Source organism: Henckelia pumila, chromosome 4, assembly GCF_033568475.1.
Source record: "Henckelia pumila isolate YLH828 chromosome 4, ASM3356847v2, whole genome shotgun sequence".
Classification (NCBI taxonomy): domain Eukaryota; kingdom Viridiplantae; phylum Streptophyta; class Magnoliopsida; order Lamiales; family Gesneriaceae; genus Henckelia; species Henckelia pumila.
In genome coordinates this window covers 53,895,759-53,919,193 of record NC_133123.1, presented here as the reverse complement: position 1 = coordinate 53,919,193, position 23,435 = coordinate 53,895,759, and the positions used below count along the sequence as shown (strand labels likewise).

The 23,435-nt window shown below is 34.1% G+C and overlaps 1 non-coding gene across 1 annotated transcript; it reads left to right on the top strand.

Annotated features, from left to right (window-relative positions):
* The first annotated feature begins 14,053 nt into the window (after window positions 1–14,053).
* Window positions 14,054–14,164, top strand: LOC140870187 (small nucleolar RNA R71). Its single transcript, XR_012147160.1, has one exon. It is a non-coding gene; the product is annotated as a small nucleolar RNA R71 (small nucleolar RNA).
* The last annotated feature ends 9,271 nt before the right edge of the window (window positions 14,165–23,435 follow it).

Sequence of the window (23,435 nt, the reverse complement as noted above, 5' to 3'; positions counted from 1 at the left end):
AATGGTTCTTTACTCAGCCCATTCCTAATGAATAATATTTTATCTTCTCTGTTTGCGGATGTCATTCCAACATTCCTACAATGTCCGTGACAAGTCCACCTAGCACATTTTTAACATCCACCTATATTTTTAGCTCTACGTTTTTTAGCATAAGTACTTTTTCCAAATCCAGGCATTTTTTTTATAATGATCTTACTTTCTTCCCCATCAAGTCGAACCTTTGCTTCAATAATAAAACGAATATCATCAGGAATATTATACGACATAAGTAAACGTAATCTCTCGCATCTAGCTTTATAAATATTTTTCAACTTATTATCAGCTATACCACGAAAATATTTACGAAGATTAAAAATACAAACATCCATATTAATATATATATATATATATATATATATATATATATATATATATAAATTCAATTATTTTGGAAAATTGAAATAAAACCGACTAAAAGAAGTCACGGAGTACCGTTATCCGCCACTTAACCAGGAAGTGAACTCAATTCTGCAAAAATAAAATGAAAATATAAGTAACAATTAATTTGGATCATATAAAGGCATAAACTCATCATTAAGAATTTCATTTTCTAAAAATAGTTTAAGCCTTTGTCCATTAACTTTAAACACATTATTATTTTTAGGATTTTCAACATCAACAACACCATGAGGATAAACATTTTTTACAACATATGGACCTGTCCATCGTGATCTAAGTTTTTCTGGAAACAAATGCAAGCGAGAATTATAAAGTAAAATTTTTTGTCTAATTTCAAACGATTTTCTCATAATATTTTTATCATGAAAGGCTTTTGTTTTATCTTTATAAATCTTTGCATTTTCATATGCATCATTTCTTAATTCTTCTAGTTCATTAAGTTGCAATTTTCTTAATTTAGATGCATCATCTAAATTAGTATTAAATGCTTTAATAGCCCAATAAGCTTTATGTTCAATTTCAACAGGTAGATGACAATGCTTACCAAAAACTAATCTATATGGTGACATCCCTAATGATGTTTTAAATGCAGTTCTATATGCCCATAATGCATCACTTAATCTTAAAGACCAATCTTTTCGATTTGGATTGACCATTTTTTCCAAAATTTGTTTTATTTCGTTATTTGCAAGTTCAACCTGACTATTCGTTTGAGGGTGATATGGAGTAGAAACTTTATGTGTAATACCATATTTTCTTATCAACGAAGAAAATGATTAATTTATAAAATGACTTCCCCCATCACTTATTATAGCTCTAGGTATTCCAAATCAACTAAAAATATTTTCTTTCAAAAATTTTATCACAACTTTATGATCATTAGTTCTACATGCAATTGCTTCAATCCATTTTGAAACATAATCGATAGCCACTAAAATATAAGTAAATCCAAAAAATAATGGGAATGGACCCATAAAATCTATTCCCCAACTGTCAAATATTTCAATAATCATGATTGGATTTAAAGGCATCATGTTTCGTTTTGAAATTGAACCCATTTTCTGACAATTTTTACAAGATTTGCAAAATGAATGCGTATATTTGAATAAAGAAGGCCAATAAAATCCACATTGAAAGATTTTTCCAACTGTTTTCTTTGACGAAAAATGACCTCCACATGCCTCAGAATGACAAAATTTAATGACACTACTTACCTCATTGTCGGGTATGCAACGTCGAAAAATTTGATCAGGACAATACTTAAACAAATAAGGATCATCCCAATAAAATTTTTTGACCTCTTTCAAGAATTTATTTTTATCTTGTGAACTCCAATGAGAAGGCATTTTATTTGTCACAATAAAATTTACAATATTAGCAAACCAAGGCATAGTAGTAGCATAAAATAGTTGATCATCCGGAAAATTTTCATTTATTGGTATTTCATTTTGAGACGATTCAAAAATTATTCTTGATAAATGATCGGCTACTACATTTTCTTTTCCTTTTTTATCTTTTATTACAAGATCAAATTCTTGTAACAACAAAATCCATCTTATTAATCTTGGCTTAGCATCTTGTTTATTTGATAAATATTTTATGGCAAAATGATCAGTATAAACAATAGTAGTAGAACCAATTAAATAGGATCGAAATTTATCTAATGCAAACACTACTGAAAGTAATTCTTTTTCAGTTGTTGAATAATTGATTTGAGCACTATTTAAGGTTCTACTAGCATAGTAGATCACATGAGGTTTATGAAAGAGTGGGTGCCCGGATAGCCAACTTGTGGCTAAGGGCTTTGATGACTCTTTATGTAAAACAATTTTTTGTTTAATATAATTTACACTTTTATAATGACATTGACTTTATCTTTCTTCATATTGTTATATTATGATATACTATTGTTGTTTTGATAAAGACCTTGAATATATTATAGTGTATGTAAGATGTGGTAGCACATGGGGATGGTTATCATGAAACACATCTTATAGTCACTGTATATTCTAAACTGTTCCTAGTCAATTGAGCCGTCCGCAAATAAGGATAAGGATCGCTCGAGATTGAGACTAGCATTTGTGATGCCGAGTACCACGTTTCATTGGTATGGAACATAGAGATGTTCAAAGCATGCAAATGGATATTCATATGATGAATGATCGAACTACCCTATTCGGACTTTCCAAGTGGTTATCACTTATCGAGTGGATAAAGTCCGCGGTTTTGGTTGTACACCATTAGTCCTTATTACTTGAAACATCATTGAGACTCTATATGCTAGTACTGTACTTTGACTCGTTTACTGACTCTATTGAGGTCATCAGGTGTTGGGATTGGGTACAGTTATGACACATATAGGAGTCGATGCTTTGTTGTCAAGGATTCACCACATACTTGCGAGTGTGGATATCCTATGCGATCTGAGGAGATATTAGTGTGACGAATCTCTGGCTAGGATACATGATGTGTTTTAGGTTACTTGGTGTTCTTAGTAACACATGTGATGTCACTAATAGATCTCCAAGATGTTATGCATAGTTATTGAATCTTGAACGACTCTCGATGCACCAATGGTTGTTGATTCGATCGGGATATTTGGTTGAAGGGACCGTACTGTACGCTAACCAGAATCTACTGGTTCTTGCAGGCACTATCAGTAATACCTAGGGAATCATGGGGCGATGTTGTTAGGCGCTCTTACCATGATTCGATGGGTAAGTCGGAAATTTTTGTTCCGAGTCACAAGGAGTTGTGAGCCCACGTCTAGCTGTATTCCTGAACCATTGAGGGTTACACAAGTAATGGATTACTAAAACCCCATAGAGATAGTTAAATTTAAAGAGTTAAATTTAATGAAAGAGAAGTTGGACTTCTTAACTAAAGGGAGTGGGATTTCCTAAAATGACATAGGGATGGGCATTTTTGGAAATCACTGAATTCGGATTCAGAAAAATTATCTTGACTCTAAAAGATGCAGAAATGATTTCTGTGCACATTGGTGAAATCAGTTTATCAATCTGAGTCACGATGAATTTTATATTAATTTCTATAACAACAGGCTTGGCTTGTTGGGCTTAAGTTATGGATTGTGGCTTTAAGGAGTTAGAGTCCTGATACAATTATAACTATAAATTATCTATAAATAGAGGTGTTGGGTTTGAAAATCACATACATTATATATTGCAATTTTCGAATTTCAGCCTATATTATTCAAGGGGATTTTCGAAATCCTCTGTCCCTTTTGGAGAAAATTCGGGTTGTGATTTTTGTGAAAAATTACAATCTGAATTAACAGATCATATCTGTTTATTCTCTACGCAAACTTCTGATTGATTTCTAGTGCAGTCAATCAGAGGGTTTTGTTTTCTATTCGTGGACCTGATTGAAGAAACGTTCGTTCATCAGTTCCTGGGATATACAACAAGAGCAGATTAAATTCTGTTGGTGTCCATAATCTCGCTTCGAGATTTCAAGGTAAAATATTTAATAGTGATTATTTGTTTTACTTACACAAATTTAATCGTAAAGTTTTGATACCCAGATATGGAATCGTTCCATATTAATAAAATAAATTTTTAAACTTCCGCTGCACCGGGTATCAATTCTAATTGATCTGAACACAATTTTCCAACAGTGGTATCAGAGCCAGGTTGCTCAGATCAAACGATTAAATTAATCGATTGTACAAAATTTTTAAGCCTCGGTTTTTGAAACAAAACAAATTTTTTTAAAAAATCAAAATTTTGACGGGCAAAACACGGGGCAGCGATCGGATCGCTGCCCGGGGCAGCGATCGTCGCTGCCCAATGGGCAGCGGCGGGCTGCCCGGGATTGTCCCGAGCAGCCTGGAAAATTAAAATTTTATTTTTTAAAAAAATTTTGAATTTTTGAAATTCTAGTGTTTGATCCGATCGAAAATTGTTTTTGATTAGATCACAAGGCATCGGATCGAATTGTTCGAGTCCGAAATTTTTAAAATTGATTTTTGGATAAATTTGAATTTTTGGAAAATTTATAAATCTTATCCGTTAAATTATATTTTATAAAATTAATTATTTTGGTACAATTGATGATAAAATATGATCTTATGGATGGATAAGATAAAATATGATTTTATCTTTTAATTATGATGTCATTGCATGTTTATCCAATTATTTTAATTATTGAATTAATTATTGGATAAAAGGATGATCGATTGCCATGACCAATATTTTAGGTGTATGTTAGGTGATTTACATTTGTCTTATTGTTGTTGGTGTTTATTAATGGGCTTGGTTTATAGCCCAAATATGATTGTCATATGTAATAAAAGTGGGCCTGGTTTATGGCCCGTTCCCAACCCCAAAATGTATCCCATATTTGTCATCGAAATTTATTGTAAATTTATTAGACTTAGTGGGAGATAATGTTTTGAAGAAAAGGTGGGCCCAGCAGACAATGAAGACCAAAAAAATGTAAATTGGAGGCTCAATGTAATAGGATTGCATTGCATACTTGCATATCACCTAGGATTGGACTTAGACTCGTGATTGGCAACCACGGGTCGATTAGTAAATGGGATCGATCATCCTTAAATAATATATGATATTATTGATGTATGCATGTTTAGACTAAATTGTATGAATCCCGCAAGCATACATAAATTTGCATGATGAGACAAATTTTCAAAAATAAAATCCCTCATTTTAAATATGATTTAAAATTGATATCAAGATAAACAAAAGGGAATTTTAAATATTGTTTAAATATTCCTACCTTTCATCAACGATCAATGTATGTGATGCTACCCGCGGATATGGTCCGGCTCATATTATTGGGGGGGCCCGTTCGTCGGAAAGCTGTACATTGGATCGACACATGTTGTAAGTTGGGTGGAACTCCCATGGGATTGGCTCATATTATTGGGGATCCACATGGCGACCGTCCATCACAACTTAATATTCATGGATCATCTTGACATGTCACAATAAACGGCGTCATATTATTGGGCCCTTATTGGACATGAGATAAAAACATGGGGGTTACTTTGGAAGTAATTGGGCTCTACCTTTTGAAAATTATGGTTGGCTGATATTATTCGGGACTATGATTTGTCAATTGGACTCCATGTTCTCACTCAGGAAAGGAGTTTCCCGTTTTTACTAGAGGGTAGTGAAATCGTTAAAATAGTGGGAGTGTAATTCATAAAATTAAAATTCGCCATATTTTATGTCTTAGTAAATTAATTAAACAATCATCGATTATTGTCTGTTTCATCTCAGTATATCATTATGATGAATCTTCGTAATCCACATGTTTCAATTCTCGAACAAAACAAACTTTATGGAGCAACTATACGGAATGGTTCAATAAGTTAAGATTGTCCAGAGTTCGGAAAAAGATTTTCTAAGTGTTAGAAAAGGCTTCTCCGAAAACAGCCCCGACTGATGTAACTGCCGAAAGGTTGGCCGAACTAGAGAAATGGTTGGACCATGATCTCAAGGCCAAATGTTACATGCAAAATTGGACAAGTCTAAACAAGTTTGCCATCACTGCAAGAAACTCGGTTACTAGAAGTGCAACTGCAAAGAATGTATATCAAGTAGTTACGAACTACAAAGGATATATTTTATAAATGTTTCATTTAATACTAATTCTTGGGTATTGGATATCAGATGTAGATCTCACATTTGCAATTAATTGCAGATGATGACAAGAAGTCGTAAGCTTAGGATGGGTGAGACCCAGTTAAGGCTCGGGAATGGTTCCAGAGTTGAATCCAAAAGCTATGGGAAACATTTGTTTAATTTTGCAAAAACAATTTTAAGCTATATTTTGAGAGAGATGTTTTTATTTGTACCAAGATTTCATTAAAACATTATTTCTTTTTCTATTCTTGATAGAGAAGATATTTCTTGAAAATTTACGAATGTAATTTGCAATATTTATAAGAATGAATGTTTGATTTGAAATGGACAAATTAAAAACGATATATATAACTTAAAATTAAAAGACGTTCCAGCTGATTATGTTGATAAACCGGTAACAACAAATAAAAGGAAAAACGATAGTCAAAACCCGGCAAACCTTTGGCATGCTAGGCTAGGTCATATTTCCTCAAGGAGGATGAACAAGCTAGTGGGAGAGGGCATGTTTGATATGTCTGATATTAACTGTCTACCTACTTGTGAGTCCTGCCTAAAGGGAAAAATGACTAAATCTCCTTTCAAAGGGAAACTTGAGCGTAGCCAAAATCCGTTGGATTTGATCCATACGGATGTTTGCGGTCCATTTAGGATTGGTACTAAATGTGGCAACACATACTTCATTACCTTTACTGATGATTATTCAAAGTATGGGTATTTATATTTAATGAAATATAAGTCTGAAGCATTTGAAAGGTTCAAAGAATTCAAGGCTGAAGTAGAAAACATGCAAGGGAAAAGTATTAAAGCACTTCGATCGGATCGAGGTGGAGAATACTTAAGTACCGAATTTTTGGACTATCTAAAAGAGAATGGGATTCTCTCTCAGTGGACTCCTCCTATGACACCTCAGCTGAATGGTGTTTCGGAGCGTCGCAATCGAACTTTGTTGGACATGGTTCGATCCATGATGAGCTTCACTGAGCTTCCACCTTCGTTTTGGGGCTACGCGCTTGAAACGGCGATATTGTTGTTGAACAACGTCCACACTAAAGCAGTAGATAAAACACCATACGAGTTATGGAATGGCAAAGCTCCTAAGTATTCGTACTTGAGGATTTGGGGATATCCTGCTTACGTGAAGCAGACAGTGGGAGATAAGTTGGATAGTCGATCTACCTTATGTTATTTTGTAGGGTATCCGAAGAATTCAATCGGATATTATTTCTATCATCCTAATGAAACAAAAGTGTTTGTTTCAAGGAATGCCACCTTCTTGGAGAAGGAGTTCTTATTGGATAAGAAAGGCAAGATGATGGAACTAGAAGAAATTCGAGAAGAACCCGAGATACAAAACAGCGATCCTACATCTCAAGAATCATCACAAGACACGCCTATTGCTAGAAGATCCGAGAGGACTTCTAGACCTCCTATTAGATATGGTCTTCTTCTTGAAGGGGATCAAGGTGAACCCGACATTGGATGTGATCCAAGAAACTTCAAGGAAGCAATTTTTGATGCGGATTCAAATTTATGGCTTGAAGCTATGCAATCGGAAATAGACTCGATGCATACTAACCAAGTTTGGTCTTTAGTAGATCCTCCCGATGGAATTGTTCCAATTGGGTGCAAATGGATCTACAAGAGAAAGCTTGGGCCTGACGGAAAGGTATTGACCTACAAGGCACGATTGGTGGCAAAAGGTTATACTCAAAGACAAGGAGTTGACTATGATGAAACCTTTTCACCAGTCGCAATGTTCAAGTCCATAAGAATCCTTATTGCCATAGCAGCATGGTATGACTATGAGATATGGCAAATGGATGTAAAGACTGCTTTTCTTAATGAAAACATTAAGGAAGAGATCTATATGATGCAGCCTGATGGATACACATCCATGGGAAGCGAGCATAAGGTATGCAAGCTTCAGAGATCAATTTATGGTCTCAAACAAGCATCAAGAAGTTGGAACCAGAAATTTGATGAAACAATAAAGGATTTTGGTTTCATCAAAAACCCGGAGGAACCATGCGTGTACAAGAAAGTAGTTAAGGATGCGGTAACATTCTTAGTACTTTATGTTGATGACATTCTACTCATGGGGAATGACGTAGGGATATTGCAGTCAACAAAGATATGGTTATCAGGTAGATTCTCGATGAAGGATTTGGGTGAGGCCTCCTATATTCTAGGGATACAGATCTATAGAGATAGATCTAAGAGAATGATAGGACTTACTCAATCAACCTACATCGAAACCATATTGAAAAGGTTTTCAATGGATGGGTCCAAGAGAGGACATCTACCTATGTGTCATGGAGTTTCTTTATCCAAGTCTATGTGTCCTAAGACTGATGAAGAGATAGAGAAGATGACACACATACCATATGCGTCAGCCATTGGTAGTATCATGTATGGGATGATATCTACCAAACCAGATGTGGCCTATGCTCTGAGCGTCACGAGCAGATATCAAGCCAATCCCGGTCAAATGCATTGGAAAGCCGTGAAGGATATTCTTAAGTACTTGCGAAGGACTAAGAATGTGTTCATGGTTTATGGAGGAAGAGAATTGAAGTTGGAAGGCTACACCGACTCTAGCTTCCAATGTGACGTGGATGACTCGAAATCAACCTTTGGATTTGTATTTGTGCTCAATGGCGGTGCTGTCTCTTGGAAGAGTTCCAAGCAGGACACCATAGCGGATTCCACCACTGAGGAAGAATACATTGCAGCATCAGCTGCTGCTAAAAAGGCAGTTTGGATAAGGAAATTCATCCAAGAGTTGGGTGTAATTCCTGAAGCTGTTGGTCCAGTCCCGATGTACTGTGACAACACGGGTGCCATTGCTTAGGCAAAGGAACCAAGGTCTCATCAGAAGTCCAAACATGTACTGAGGAAATACCACATCATCCGAGAGATCGTGGAAAGAGGAGACATCACTGTCGAGAGAGTGGCCTCTACAGACAATATCGCTGATCCGCTTACTAAGCCCTTGCCAGGACCATTGTTTGACAAACATCGCGAAGCAATGGGACTACGTAGTATGAATAGTTGGCTTTAGGGCAAGTGGGAGATTGAAAGAGTGGGTGCCCGGATAGCCAACTTGTGGCTAAGGGCTTTGATGACTCTTTATGTAAAACAATCTTTTGTTTAATATAATTTATACTTTTATAATGGCATTGACTTTATCTTTCTTCATATTGTTATATTATGATATAATATTGTTGTTTTGATAAAGACCTTGAATATACTATAGTGTATGTAAGATGTGGTAGCACATGGGGATGGTTATCATGAAACACATCTTATAGTCACTGTATATTCTAAACTGTTCCTAGTCAATTGAGCCGTCCGCAAATAAGGATAAGGATCGCTCGAGATTGAGACTAGCATTTGTGATGCCGAGTACCATGTTTCATTGGTATGAAACATAGAGATGTTCAAAGCATGCAAATGGATATTCATATGATGAATGATCGAACTACCCTATTCGGACTTTCCAAGTGGTTATCACTAATCGAGTGGATAAAGTCCGCGGTTTTGGTTGTACACCATTAGTCCTTATTACTTGAAACATCATTGAGACTCTATATGCTAGTACTGTACTTTGACTCGTTTATTGACTCTATTGGGGTCATCAGGTGTCGGGATTGGGTACAGTTACGACACATATAGGAGTCGATGCTTTGTTGTCAAGGATTCACCACATACTTGCGAGTGTGGATATCCTATGCGATCTGAGGAGATATTAGTGTGACGAATCTTTAGCCAGAGTACATGATGTGTTTTAGGTTACTTGGTGTTCCTAGTAACACATGCGATGTCACTAATAGATCTCCAAGATGTTATGCATAGTTATTGAATCTCGAACGACTCTCGATGCACCAATGGTTGTTGATTCGATCGGGATATTTGGTTGAAGGGACCGTACTGTACGCTAACCAGAATATACTGGTTCTTGCAGGCACTATCAGTAATACCTAGGGAATCATGGGGCGATGTTGTTAGGCGCTCTTACCATGATTCGATGGGTAAGTCGGAAATTGTTGTTCCGAGTCACAAGGAGTTGTGAGCCCACGGCTAGCTGTATTCCTGAACCATTGAGGGTTACACAAGTAATGGATTACTAAAACCCCGTAAAGATAGTTAAATTTAAAGAGTTAAATTTAAAGAAAGAGAAGTTGGACTTCTTAACTAAAGGGAGTGGGATTTCCTAAAATGACATAGGGATGAGCATTTTTGGAAATCACTGAATTCGGATTCAGAAAAATTATCTTGACTCTAAAAGATGCAGAAATGGTTTCTGTGCACATTGGTGAAATCAGTTTATCAATCGGAGTCACGATGAATTTTATATTAATTTCTATAACAACAGGCTTGGCTTGTTGGGCTTAAGTTATGGATTGTGGGCTTTAAGGAGTTAGAGTCCTGATACAATTATAACTAGAAATTATCTATAAATAGAGGTGTTGGGTTCGAAAATCACATACATTATATATTGCAATTTTCGAATTTCAGCCAATATTATTCAAGGGGATTTTCGAAATCCTCTGTCCCTTTTGGAGAAAATTCGGGTTGTGATTTTTGTGAAAAATTACAATCTGAATTAACAGATCATATCTGTTTATTCTCTACGCAAACTTTTGATTGATTTCTAGTGCAGTCAATCAGAGGGTTTTGTTTTCTATTCGTGGACCTGATTGAAGAAACGTTCGTTCATCAGTTTCTGGGATATACAACAAGAGCAGATTAAATTCTGTTGGTGTCCATAATCTCGCTTCGAGATTTCAAGGTAAAATATTTAATAGTGATTATTTGTTTTACTTACACAAATTTAATCGTAAAGTTTTGATACCCAGATATGGAATCGTTCCATATTAATAAAATAAATTTTTAAACTTCCGCTGCACCGGGTATCAATTCTAATTGATCTGAACACAGTTTTCCAACAGTTTACCTTCTTTTCTTTGTCCTAACACGGCTCCTATAGCATAATCACTTGCATCACACATTAATTCAAATGGTAAAGACCAATCAGGAGGTTGTAAAATAGGTGATGTAGTTAAAAGATTAATTATTTTTTTAAAAGCAGTTTCACATTCTTGAGTCCATTCAAATTGTGCATCTTTTGTTAAAAGATTTGAAATTGGTTTCGATATTATGCTAAATTTTTTTATGAATCTTCTATAAAATCCTGCATGACCAAAAAATGATTGAATTTCTTTGATCGTGTTTGGTGATGGTAAATTAGCAATAACATCAACCTTAGCTTTATCAACTTCAATTCATTTTTCAGATATGACATGCCCTAACACAATTTCGGATTTAACCATGTAGTGACATTTTTCCCAATTTAAACAAGTTTTTTTCTTCACATCTTTTTAAAACTTCTTCCATATTTTTAAGACAGTTTTCAAATGAGTTTCCAAAAACAGTTATATCATCCATAAAAACTTCCAAAAATTCTTCAATCATGTCACTAAAAATACTTAGCATGCATCTTTGAAAAGTAGCCGGAGCATTACATAAACCAAATGGCATTCTTTTAAATGCAAAAATTCCAAAAGGACAAGTGAATGTAGTTTTTTCTTGATCTTTTAATGATATTGGTATTTGATAATACCCCGAATACCCATCAAAAAAATAATAATAAGGATTACCTGCATTTTTCTCTAAAATTTGATCTAAAAATGGTAACGAAAAGTGATCTTTTCTAGTTGCATCATTTAATTTTCTATAATCAATGCACATACGCCAACTAGATGGAATCCTAGCTTGTAATAATTCTCCCTTTTCATTTTTTATAACAGTGATGCCTGATTTTTTTGGTACTACTTGTGTTGGACTTGCCCATTTACTATCCGAGATTGGATAAATAATTCCAGCATCTAATAGTTTTAAAACATCATTTTAACAACTTCTTTCATGTGTGGATTTAATCTTCTTTGAGGTTGTTGATATATTTTAGCATTTTCTTCCAAGTGAATTCTATGAGTGCAGATTAAAGGATTTTTACCTTTTATATCCTGCAAAGTCCATCCAATTGCATTTTTGTGTTTTTTAAGTAATGTTATTAAATCTTCTTCTTGTTTTGGTAAGAGGGTAGAAGATATTACAATAGGATATGTTTGATTTTCAACAAAAAAATCATATTTTAGTTCTTTTGGCAAAGGTTTTAATTCAAGTTTTGGATGATCATCTTCTTTTACTTCTGCAAGTTCATTAATTTCTTCAAATAACTTTGATTTAAAAACACTTTCCACTAAACAAACTTCAGATTGTTGATTTAAATTTTCTTGGTGTATATTTTCTTCCATAATTGTTTCTATTGCATTATCATCTTCATCTTTATTAATAATTGGTTGTTTATATAAGTTGAACACATTAAGTTCTAAAGTCATATTTCCAAAAGATAATTTCATTATTCCATTTCGACAATTAATTAAAGCATTTGAAGTTGCTAGAAATGGACGTCCCAATATTACTGGAATTTCATTATGCACTTCTATTGGTTGTGTATTCAAGACAATAAAATCCACATGATATATGAATTTATCGACTTGAACAAACACATCTTCTACGATACATCTAGGTATTTTGATTGACCTATCGGCTAGTAAAAGAGTGACAGATGTAGGTTTTAAATCTCCCAACTTAAGTTTTTCATAAACTGAATAAGGAAGTAAATTCACACTTGCTCCCAAATCTAACAAAGCTTTTTTAATTTTATTTTTTCCAATAATACATGAAATTGTTGGACAACCTGGATCTTTATATTTCTAAGTAGAATTATTTTGAATAATAGAACTTACTTGTTCAGTTAAGAATGTTTTTTTCTTTACATGCAATTGTATTTTCACTGTAAATAAATCTTTTAAAATTTTTGCATAAGAAGGCACTTGTTTAATAGCATCTAATAATGGAATATTTATTTTTACTTGTTTAAAAACTTCATAAATATTAGAATCATTTTTTTATTTTTTATTGTTTACTAATGCATGTGGAAAAGAAATAGGTTTATTTGACTCACTTAATACTTTATCATCAACTTTCTTATTTTTAGGACTCAAAGTATCATCTTTCTCGAAAATATCAAGATTTTCATCCTTACTCTTTGAGTTTAAATGATCTTTGTTTTCATCACTATATGGATCATTAACTATTTTACCAATTCTAAGAGTAATAACAGCTTTTACTTGATCAAATTTATCTTGATTTTGATTTTTAGGATTAGGTTGTGGTTGAGATGGAAATTTTCCTTTTTCATGAATATTAAGTGCGGATGCAAATTTTGCAAGAGTTTCTTTCAAATCATTCATGGATTGAATGTTTTGAATATTGATAGACTCTTGCTTTTGAATGTATGCATGAATTTCATCTTCAAAATGTTTTCTTGGAGGTGGGATATAAGGAACATAACCTTGATGATTTTGGTTATTTTGAAAATGTTGTTGTGAAGGTTGTGCATTATTATCGTTCCTCCAACTAAAATTAGATGATTTCTCCAACCAGGATTATATGTTTGTGAAAAAGGATCTAATGTTGGTTTTTTAAAATTGTTAACATAATTGGCTTGTTCATGGAGACATTCTTTAAATTAAGGCAAAGTAGGACAATTTTTTGTAAGATGATCATGTGTGTCACATATATGACAAAAAATTTCTTGAACACTTTTTAATTGATCACTCTTTTTCATTTTGAATGACTCAATTTTTCTTGCTAAAGATGCAAGTTTGGCTTGAATATCTACATCATCTTTAAGATGGTAAATACCAATCTCATTTGTTGAATTATTGGTTTTATTTGGTGGTTCAATTGAGCCTATATTATCCCAATTTTGAGCATTTTCTGCTAATGACTCCAAATATTCCATAGCTTCATTTGGGTTTTTATCTTCAAAAGTTCCATTACATATGAATTCTATCATTTTCCTATCTTTAGGTATTAAACCTTCATAAAAGTGAGAAACTATCCTCCATATTTCAAAACCATGATGTGGGCATGTATTAAGTAACTCTTTATATCTATCCCAACATTGATAAAATGTTTCCCCTTGTTTTTGAGAAAAAATTATAATTTGTCTTTTAAAAGAGTTTGTTCTAAGGGAAGGGAAAAACTTTTTTAGAAATTGTTGTTTCATTTCTTCCCATGATGTTATTGAACTTGATCTCAAATTTTGCAACCATGTTTTAGCTTTATCTTTTAAAGAAAAATGAAAAAGCTTTAATCGAACAATATCAATGCTACAATTTTGATCATTATAAGTGTTGCAAACCTCCTCAAATTCCCTTAAATGCAAATATGGATTTTCAGAATCTAGACCATGAAAATTTGGTAAAAGTTGAATGATTTGTGGCTTAAAATTAAAATTAGACGCATCAGGAGGAAAAACTAAACAAGATGGTGTACTAGTTCTTATTGGATTCATATGGTGTCTAAGTGTTCTTGGTTGTTCATGTTCTTGATTATTATTATTATTATCATCTTGATTATTAGGATTATCTTCCATGTTTAAAATATTTTCAAATACTCGAACAAGTCTACCACTTTATTTACGACTCCAAACAATCATACAATTAAAAACAACATACTATTTACATAAATAACATAAATAACAAAAATTAAACTTAATTTATACCTCCCCGGCAACGGCGCCAAAAACTTGCTACAACTTAAATTGTAATTCACCCAAGTGTAGGTTGTCTGCAAGTAATATACTCGTGAGTACGAGATCGATCCACGGAGAGGATGCTGTAAGTTTAATTTTAGCAATGATATATTATAGATGGAAATATTATTATAAAACTTCAAATACACAAATTATAAAATTGTCAAGGCTTCAAAGGTTCATTGTTGGTTTATTTAAGATTGCTTAACAAAAATAAATAAAAGAAACTAAAATAAGTATAAACATAAAAGAACAATGAAATATTTAAACAAATATATCATATAATATAGTTCCCATTATATTAATATCAGATTAACCGATATTTAATACATGGTACCCATAATATATATATAGATGCATAAATATAAACATAAAATAAAAATTAAATATTTAAACAAATATATCATATAATATAGTTCCCACTATATTAATATCAGATTAACCGATAATTAATATATGGTACCCATAATATATATATAAGTGCATAAATATAAATTGACTTAAAATTAAATGTTAGATCAAATCACCATATTTTATTTAGAACAACCGGCAGAGCCACGCTATCGTCTAAATAAAATATATGACTTTTGTTTTAGGTTAGATGCGAGAAAGTAAATGTTAGTTGCGAGAAAGTAAATGTTAGATGCGAGAAAGTAAATGTTAGTTGCGGAAAATTAAATGTTAGTTGCGGAAAAGTAAATGTTAGATGCGAGAAAGTAAATGTTAGTTCAAATCACAACATATTATTCAGAACAACCGGCAGAGCCACACTATTGTCTAAATAATATATATGACTTTATTATAAATTGATACATATATTTATAGTATATAATTATTGTAGTATTTATTGTATCATATTAGACAACAAATCAAGGTAACCACATTCAAGGTACCAAGTATTTGATGTAAATAGATAACAATAAATCATCTAAATTATACCTACAAATAAAGACCAATTAGTAAAAATAAAAATAAAAATAGAAAAGGAAATAATATACAAAATATAAACAATTTTACTTGACCAACAATGAAACATTTTCACCTTGACATAAAAGGATTTAGCTTGCCATGAACATAAGACTCAAGAGTAAGGATAAAAGAAATTTCATACTTAAACTTGGAGAAATATGCACACTCAAACTCTTATTCTTACACACACAATATTTATTTTACAAGTGAAGAATTTCTCTACACTTTTGCACATTACAAAGCTTATACAACACATCTATTTATAGGCCAAATGAGAGAAAGAGTCCAAGACTCATTAAATGTGTAATAGTAAAGTTGATGGGTGCTTGTCTCCTTGAATGTCAATACCTTGACCCAACTTTAATTGACATGTTTGATGCCTTAGACTTCCGATTTGGCTTCTGCACAAAACATATAACACGTAGCTCTTTGTCTGTAGATGTGTTTTGTTAAATCATTCACCCCTTTTGGATAAAATATGAAATACTTATGATATTTTTACTCCAAGCTGGTCATAGTAAAAGTAAATCTGTCTCCATTTTGATGTTTGATTATTTTGATCATCTTAATGAGGTTTTTGGAATTTTTTATCTTCTACAAAGTTGAAGATGTCTCTTTTGTGATTCTACAAGATTTGAGATTACTCCAATATGACCTTTGTAGCTTCAGTAATTTTCTTTTTACCAAACCTGCGCAAAACATAAAATACAACATTTTTAGTAAAATATTTAAATATAAACACATAATACTAAAATAATACAAATTCATAATTTTAATGAAACTTTAATTTTAAAACAAACTTTTTAACATATAAATAATTACAAATTTTAAGTTTCATCACGAGCCATCGGTGGAGGAGGGTTTACATGATTCAGGACAGAAAAATCCGGTGGATTCTCGAGATCAATGGCGTTCCCAGGTTCGCCCGGCATAAGAACAACAAGTGGAACGAGTTCCATGGGAATTTGAACAATCGGCAGAGAAGGCGACGTGGATGGGATTTCTGGTGTTGTAACACCGGCAGCAACATTGGGTTCATCATGACCCATCTCGCTTCGAATGTCTTGAGGATCAAAGCCTGCCATTGCAATAAAATTTGAGACTGAGAGAAGGGTAGGGTTTGCAGAAAACTCAATCGGGAAAAGAGAAAATCAGGAAGAAGATAACACCCGATACAAAGGAAACCAAATATATAAGAATCCTATCACAACACGGTAACATTTTCCCTCTAACAAATTCGTAATTACCCTGATCCCTTATCTCCCCAAGTTACAAACGGTAACTTTTTCTAAACAGCTAAGATTTTAAAAAAAAACCGAGATTTAAGAGATAAAATCACATAAATAAGGAAATAATCCAAGATACGTATTTTAGCCCAAATCTTCCAGAATTAACTCCACATCAGCCTAACTCCACTGAAACAAAAATCAATCAAAAAAATTCAATTTTTAGTAAATAGGATAAATCATGAAAATTAGTCTATTTAGAACCTTACCCAAAAACAGAACCCTATTACAAAAAATGCATATGCATAACCTATTTTATGCCTAAACAGAGTGTAACATAAAATAAAAATGCAATCACAAGCAAACAATATGTTGACAAGTGTAGTGTTGCCTCTCATGTTGCCAACATCATCAAGAACACCATAGTTTTTCAAAAGGCATTTGAGACTTACACACTTGATTACCCTTGATTTAGAAACAATTCCAAAAGTGGTAGCCTGCACACTAAAAGAACAGTCTTTATTGGACTCAAATAGGTAGCTTTTTCCATTTTCTTCCGATTATTTATAAAGCTTGTACATATGACATTGGTCATCAAACTTTATTAAAAAGCTGAACACTGAATTTGCAAAACCACCGTTCACATGGGACAAGAACATGGAATACACGTACGTCCCTCAACTACTTAGTGGTTTAGTCAGAGTTCGATTTGCAAGGGCCAGTGTGTTTCAATAAAAATTTTGCAGAAAAACTTGGCATTGATTGAATCAATGAAATAGAGATTTAAACACTACACATAACAGAGTGAGTGCAGAATGCCTAAAATCCTAAAAATGCATGACAAGAAAAACAACAGTGTTGTCGGTAGTGTTGTAACACCATAGACAACACACGCAAAAGATTATAATGCACACATGCTGAGAGACCTCCGAAGAGTTGAGAATCTCTCATGATCTAATGCTTTAGTAAAAATTTCTGCCAATTGGTTATTGGTTCCAACAAACTCCATTCGGATCATACCTTTTTCTACCAAATCTCGAATAAAGTGATGACGAATGTCAATGTGTTTTGTGCGTGAGTGTTGAACTTGATTCTTTGATATATCAATAGCACTCGAATTATCACAATAAACAATGAGGGGTTCACTCTTAAAACCATAGTCTTCAGTCATTTGGTTCATCCAAAGAAGTTGTGAACAACAACTTCCGGCTTCCACATATTCAGATTCAGCAGTCGAAAGTGACACATAGTTTTTCTTAAAACTATACCATGAAACCAAATTATTGTCAAGGTAAAAACAACCACCCGTAGTGCTCTTTCTATCGTTCACATCACCAGCCCAATCAGCATCACTAAAACCTACAAGGTTAGTGTTGGTTTCCCTCGTATACCACAATCCCAAATCCAATGTACCCGAAACATATTTCAAAATTCTCATAACAGCTTTTAAATGGGTTACCTTTGGATCAGATTGGTACCTAGAAAATAAACACACACTGAACATGTTATCAGGACAACTAGCAGTCAAATACAAAGGCCTCCCTATCATGCTGCGATACATGGTGTTGTCAACACCAGCCGCAACACTGTTTTTTCCTAATTTTTCACTCGAGCCCATAGGAGTTTTCATGTTCTTAACATTCTCTTTGCAAAACTTTTTCACCAAATTCTTTGCATACTTACTTTGACAAAGAAAAATCCCATCATTTGATTGCTTAACTTATAATACAAGGAAAAAAGTTAATTCTCCTACCATGCTCATTTCAAACGTAGAAGACAAGCATTCAAAAAAACTATCAACATGCTTTTGAGAAGAAGCACCAAAGATAATGTCATCCACATAAACTTGACAAATAAGGATTTCACCTTTGGCCTTTTGAATAAAAAGGGTTTTGTCAACCTCACCTCGTTTGAAGCCAATTTTGAGTAAATACTCGGTCAACCTACCATACCATGCTCGTGGAGCTTGCTTCAAGCCATAGAGTGCCTTCTTCAACTTGTAAACATGATCCAAGTGGTGTGGATCCTCAAAGCCTTTAGGTTGCTTTACATAAACTTTTTCATTTAAAATACCATTCAAAAACGCACTCTTCACATCCATTTGGTAAAGTTTTATACCAATATGACATGCAATAGCTAGCAATAGTCGGACTGACTCAGTGCGGGAAACAGGAGCGAAGGTCTCATCAAAATCAACCCCCTCAACCTGAGTATACCCTTGAGCAACCAACCTTGCTTTGTTCCTAATGATGTTTCCTGATTCATCAGTTTTATTTTTGAAAATACATTTTGTACCAATGACATTACCATGATCACGAGGTGGAACCAAAAACCAAACATCATTTTGGACAAATTGTTCAAGTTCATCATGCATGGCATTTACCCAAAATTCATCATTCAAAGCATCATTGACATTCTTGGGTTCAATATTGGAGACAAACCAGGAATGCATTACCTGTGAGTACACGGAACTCATGCATACTAACCCAACCATTTTGCGGTAGTCAAATTTGTCCTTAGCATGGGTTTGTCTTGTTCCATGAACATCTCCAATAATATGTGATGATGGATGATTCTTCTGTATCTTTCTTGGTATGTCCTTTTCACTAATAATCTCAGCTTCCTCATTATTTTGGGAATTTTTCTCATGGACAGTTTTTGGAGGAACCAGTGTTGTGTTTGGTGTTGTAACATTCGGGACAACACTGTGTTCTTCGGGAGGAATTTCCAGCAAGCCTTCAATATCATCTTCAGCAGTTTTTCCTTTGAGATCTGCACCATCATCAAAAACAACATTAATATATTCCATAACTGTTCTGGTCCTAAGGTTATACATCCTATATGCACGACTATTTGCAGAATAACCTAGGAACAAACACTTATCACTTTTGGAATCAAATTTTGCTAGGTGATTTCTATCATTCAAAACATAGCACACACAGCCAAAAATATGAAAATAATTGAGATTTGGTCTCTTTCCCATGAGAATCTCATAGGAAGTCATCGAAGATCCACTTCTCAAATAAACACGATTGGAAATATGGCACGCTGTGTTCAATGCTTCTACCCAAAATCTCTTGGAGATATTTTTTGAGCTCATCATCACCCTAGTCATCTCCTGCAACGTCCTATTCTTCCTTTTGGAAATTCCATTCTGTTGAGGAGTTTTTGGGGCAGAGAACTCCTGTGAGATGCCCTTCTTATTACACAAAGAAGAAAAAGATGAGTTCTCAAATTCTTTTCCATGATCAGTTCTGATCCTTGCTACAGTCAAAGTATGTAGGTTAGTAATCTTGGTAAACAAATTCTTAAAAACATCAAAAGTGTCTGATTTTTCTCTAAGAAATCTGACCCATGTAAAACGAGAAAAATCAACAACACATACCACAGAATACTTTTTACCTCCATAGCTTTCGACTTCCATGGGACCCATCAAATCCATGTGCAAAAGTTCAAGACACCGTGTTCTCCCATAATGTTGTAACATGGGGTGCGCAACACGGGTTTTCTTACCTTTTTGGCATGCACCACAAACATATGGAACACCAGACTTTAGATTGGGAAGACCTCTGACAGCTTCAAACTTACTCAGATTCTTTAAGGTCTTGAAATTCACATGTCCAAGCTTTTGGTGCCATAGACTTAACTCATCAACCTTTGAGTGTCTACATGCCAATTCTTCACCGAGTTGGTAGCAATTATTCTTCCTTTGCACCACCTCCATAGGTCACTCTACCACCATTTTGTTCAATGTAGTCCGTGAGGTTATCTTTCAAGCCTGTCATGTGCCGTGTGCTTCCACTATCAAAATACCAATTACCTGCAGTGTTAACTTTCAAAGAAGTATAAATAACAAAACATCTAACACCAGGCTTTTGCATCCAAACTTTCTTCATAGTGGGCCTCTTTCTGCTAGTGTTTCTCTTGGTTTTGGGCAACACGGGGGGCAACACTTGCTTAGATTCCCACAACACATAGTCATTCTTCAGCTTTCGACAAAAAAGCCTAATATGACCAGATTTGAGACAACAGTGACATACAAAAGGACGCTTCCATTGTTTTGGCTTAGGGACAGAAACATTCTTTTCAACAATGAGTTTCTTACCTTTCGAAGCAGTTGAAGGATGGTTCAAGGAATCATTACCTTCCTTCACAAACACTGGTGTTTTGGAAGATTCACCAGTTTCAAAAACACTTTCTTTAAAACCAAGACCAAACTTATCATTCTTACCCATAGTGAAAATGGAATCAAGTTTGCTTGAACTAGAATTAAATTTATCAAGTGTTTTTTTTTCTCTTTCAAGTTCAGAATTCAGCAACCCTAATTCCAGATCTTTCTTACTCATGAGAATTTACAATCTAGCCACAGCAGGTTTCAATTCAGTATTCTCTTTTGTAAGGGTTGTGTTCAACTGATTCCTCTTGTTCCAATCACAGTACAACTCTTCATAGAGTTTTTGAATACCTTCCAGAGTATAAGGATCAGCTACCTGTTCTTCATGATTACTGGAATTATCAAGTTTAGAAGCAACAAAACAAATAGATTTTTGAACTGTGTTGCGTCCAGGTGTTGCAACACCGGAGCCAACACCGAGTGGATTGATCTAAAAATTTTTCTTACTTTCCAGTAAAGCAGTAAAAGATATGAGATCTGCCTGTTCAACCTTTTCTTGTTCTTCTTCCGAATCATCATCACTCAGAGAAACATTCATACCTTTCCGAAGGCGATTTGCGCATTCATAAGCATAGTGGTTATATCCCTTACATTCCCTGCATTGAACATTGTCAAAATTTTTACTTGAGGACTGAACCTTACCTTCATACCTTTGTCGAGATTCCCGAGTAGCAGCAGGTTTTTGAGGCTTCTCTGAAGTAGGTAGTTTAGGGAATTTTGAAGGTTGTGCACCTTTCACATACTTCTTTTCTTTCATTACCTTGAGATAATCAGTGAACTTCTTCGAGATTAAATCAATCGAATTCTCTTCAAGATCAGATTCCTTTACTTCCTGTTGAACTTCAGAAAAATCATTGTAAACATCATTAGAAACCTGAAAAACAATAGACTTACCTTTTGAGTCATCTTCGGCTTCCAACTCCATCTCATAAGTGCGAAGAGAACTAATTAACTCATCCAAACCCATTATAGATGTATCTTTGGATTCATCTATAGCACAAACCTTGCTGTGAAATCTTTTGGGGACAGAACGAAGCACTTTGGATGCAAGTCTCTCGTTCGAAATAGGATCACCAAGAACAGATGCTTCATTTGCAAGGCTCTTCACTCTTCCATTATATTCCATGATGGTCTTTGATTCCTCCATTCTCATTTTATCAAATTTTGAAGTTATGAGACGCATCCTTATTTTCTTAACACTTGCCGAGCCTTCACAGTGGGTTTGCAGTTTCTCCCAAGCATCCCTAGCACAAGTACAAGTACCAATTAGATTAAACATGTTCATATCAACTGAAGTGAACATAGCATTAAGAGATTTAGCATTATAAATAGCCTCAGTATTCTCATCGGCTGTCCATTGTGATCTTGGCTTTGGTCCTTGTACATCATCATCTCTCATAGGTGGTGTCCAACCGTCAAGAACACGTTGCCAAGCCCTGGACTCAATGGATTGAATGTACATGCTCATCTTCAATTTCCAAGGGCCGTAATTTGTTCCATCCAAAATAGGTGGACGGATTGCACTTGTGTACAGAGTATCCATAACTAACCTGTAACACAAACCAGGAACTCACTTAGTAAAGTCAAGTGGTGGCTCTGATGCCACGTGAAAGAAATGGTGTACGTGGTTGGTTATGTAAAATAGACAGTGTTGTCCTTTGTGTTGTAACACCACAGACAACACAGTGCAGAGGAAATTTAAAGCGTAAATAAAACACAAGTAATTAATTTTGCACGAGTATAAAACTCATGCATGCAGGTGCCTTAGGGCTAAATATTACTAGTAAACGTAAGATCAGTCTTAAAAACTAATCATAGTAATTTGACGAAAAGTTATTAAATACTAAATTTCTCAACAAGTTGAGAAATCAAACTTGCATCCTAAAATACAACAGAGTATAAAATAAATTGTATGCAACTCCCGTAGCCTAAATTGAAGAGACAAAAAAGATCTTCAACAACACAGTTCCCATAGTGTTGTCTCTAATGTCTTCAACACGAACGGCAACACGGGGACATGCAACAACGATGGTTGCAAACCTTGCTTCAGAATCTTCAAATTCTTCAACATAATTCTTCAGAGTATGCGCAGTGTATTATCGTCTGAAGTCTCTTCCATCTTGTGCGTGAAATCTCCTTTTATAGATTAGCATTCAAATCTTGAAGATTTACTTAGATAGAGTGATACAAGAATAAGCAACAATCTTTTAGTAGGAAATAAACTCTATCAAATCTTTGAAAATCAAATCATGATAATATCGAATTGTATTATATCAAATAATCACCTTATCAAGACATGATTTAAAATTAGAAAATATATAACTTAATAT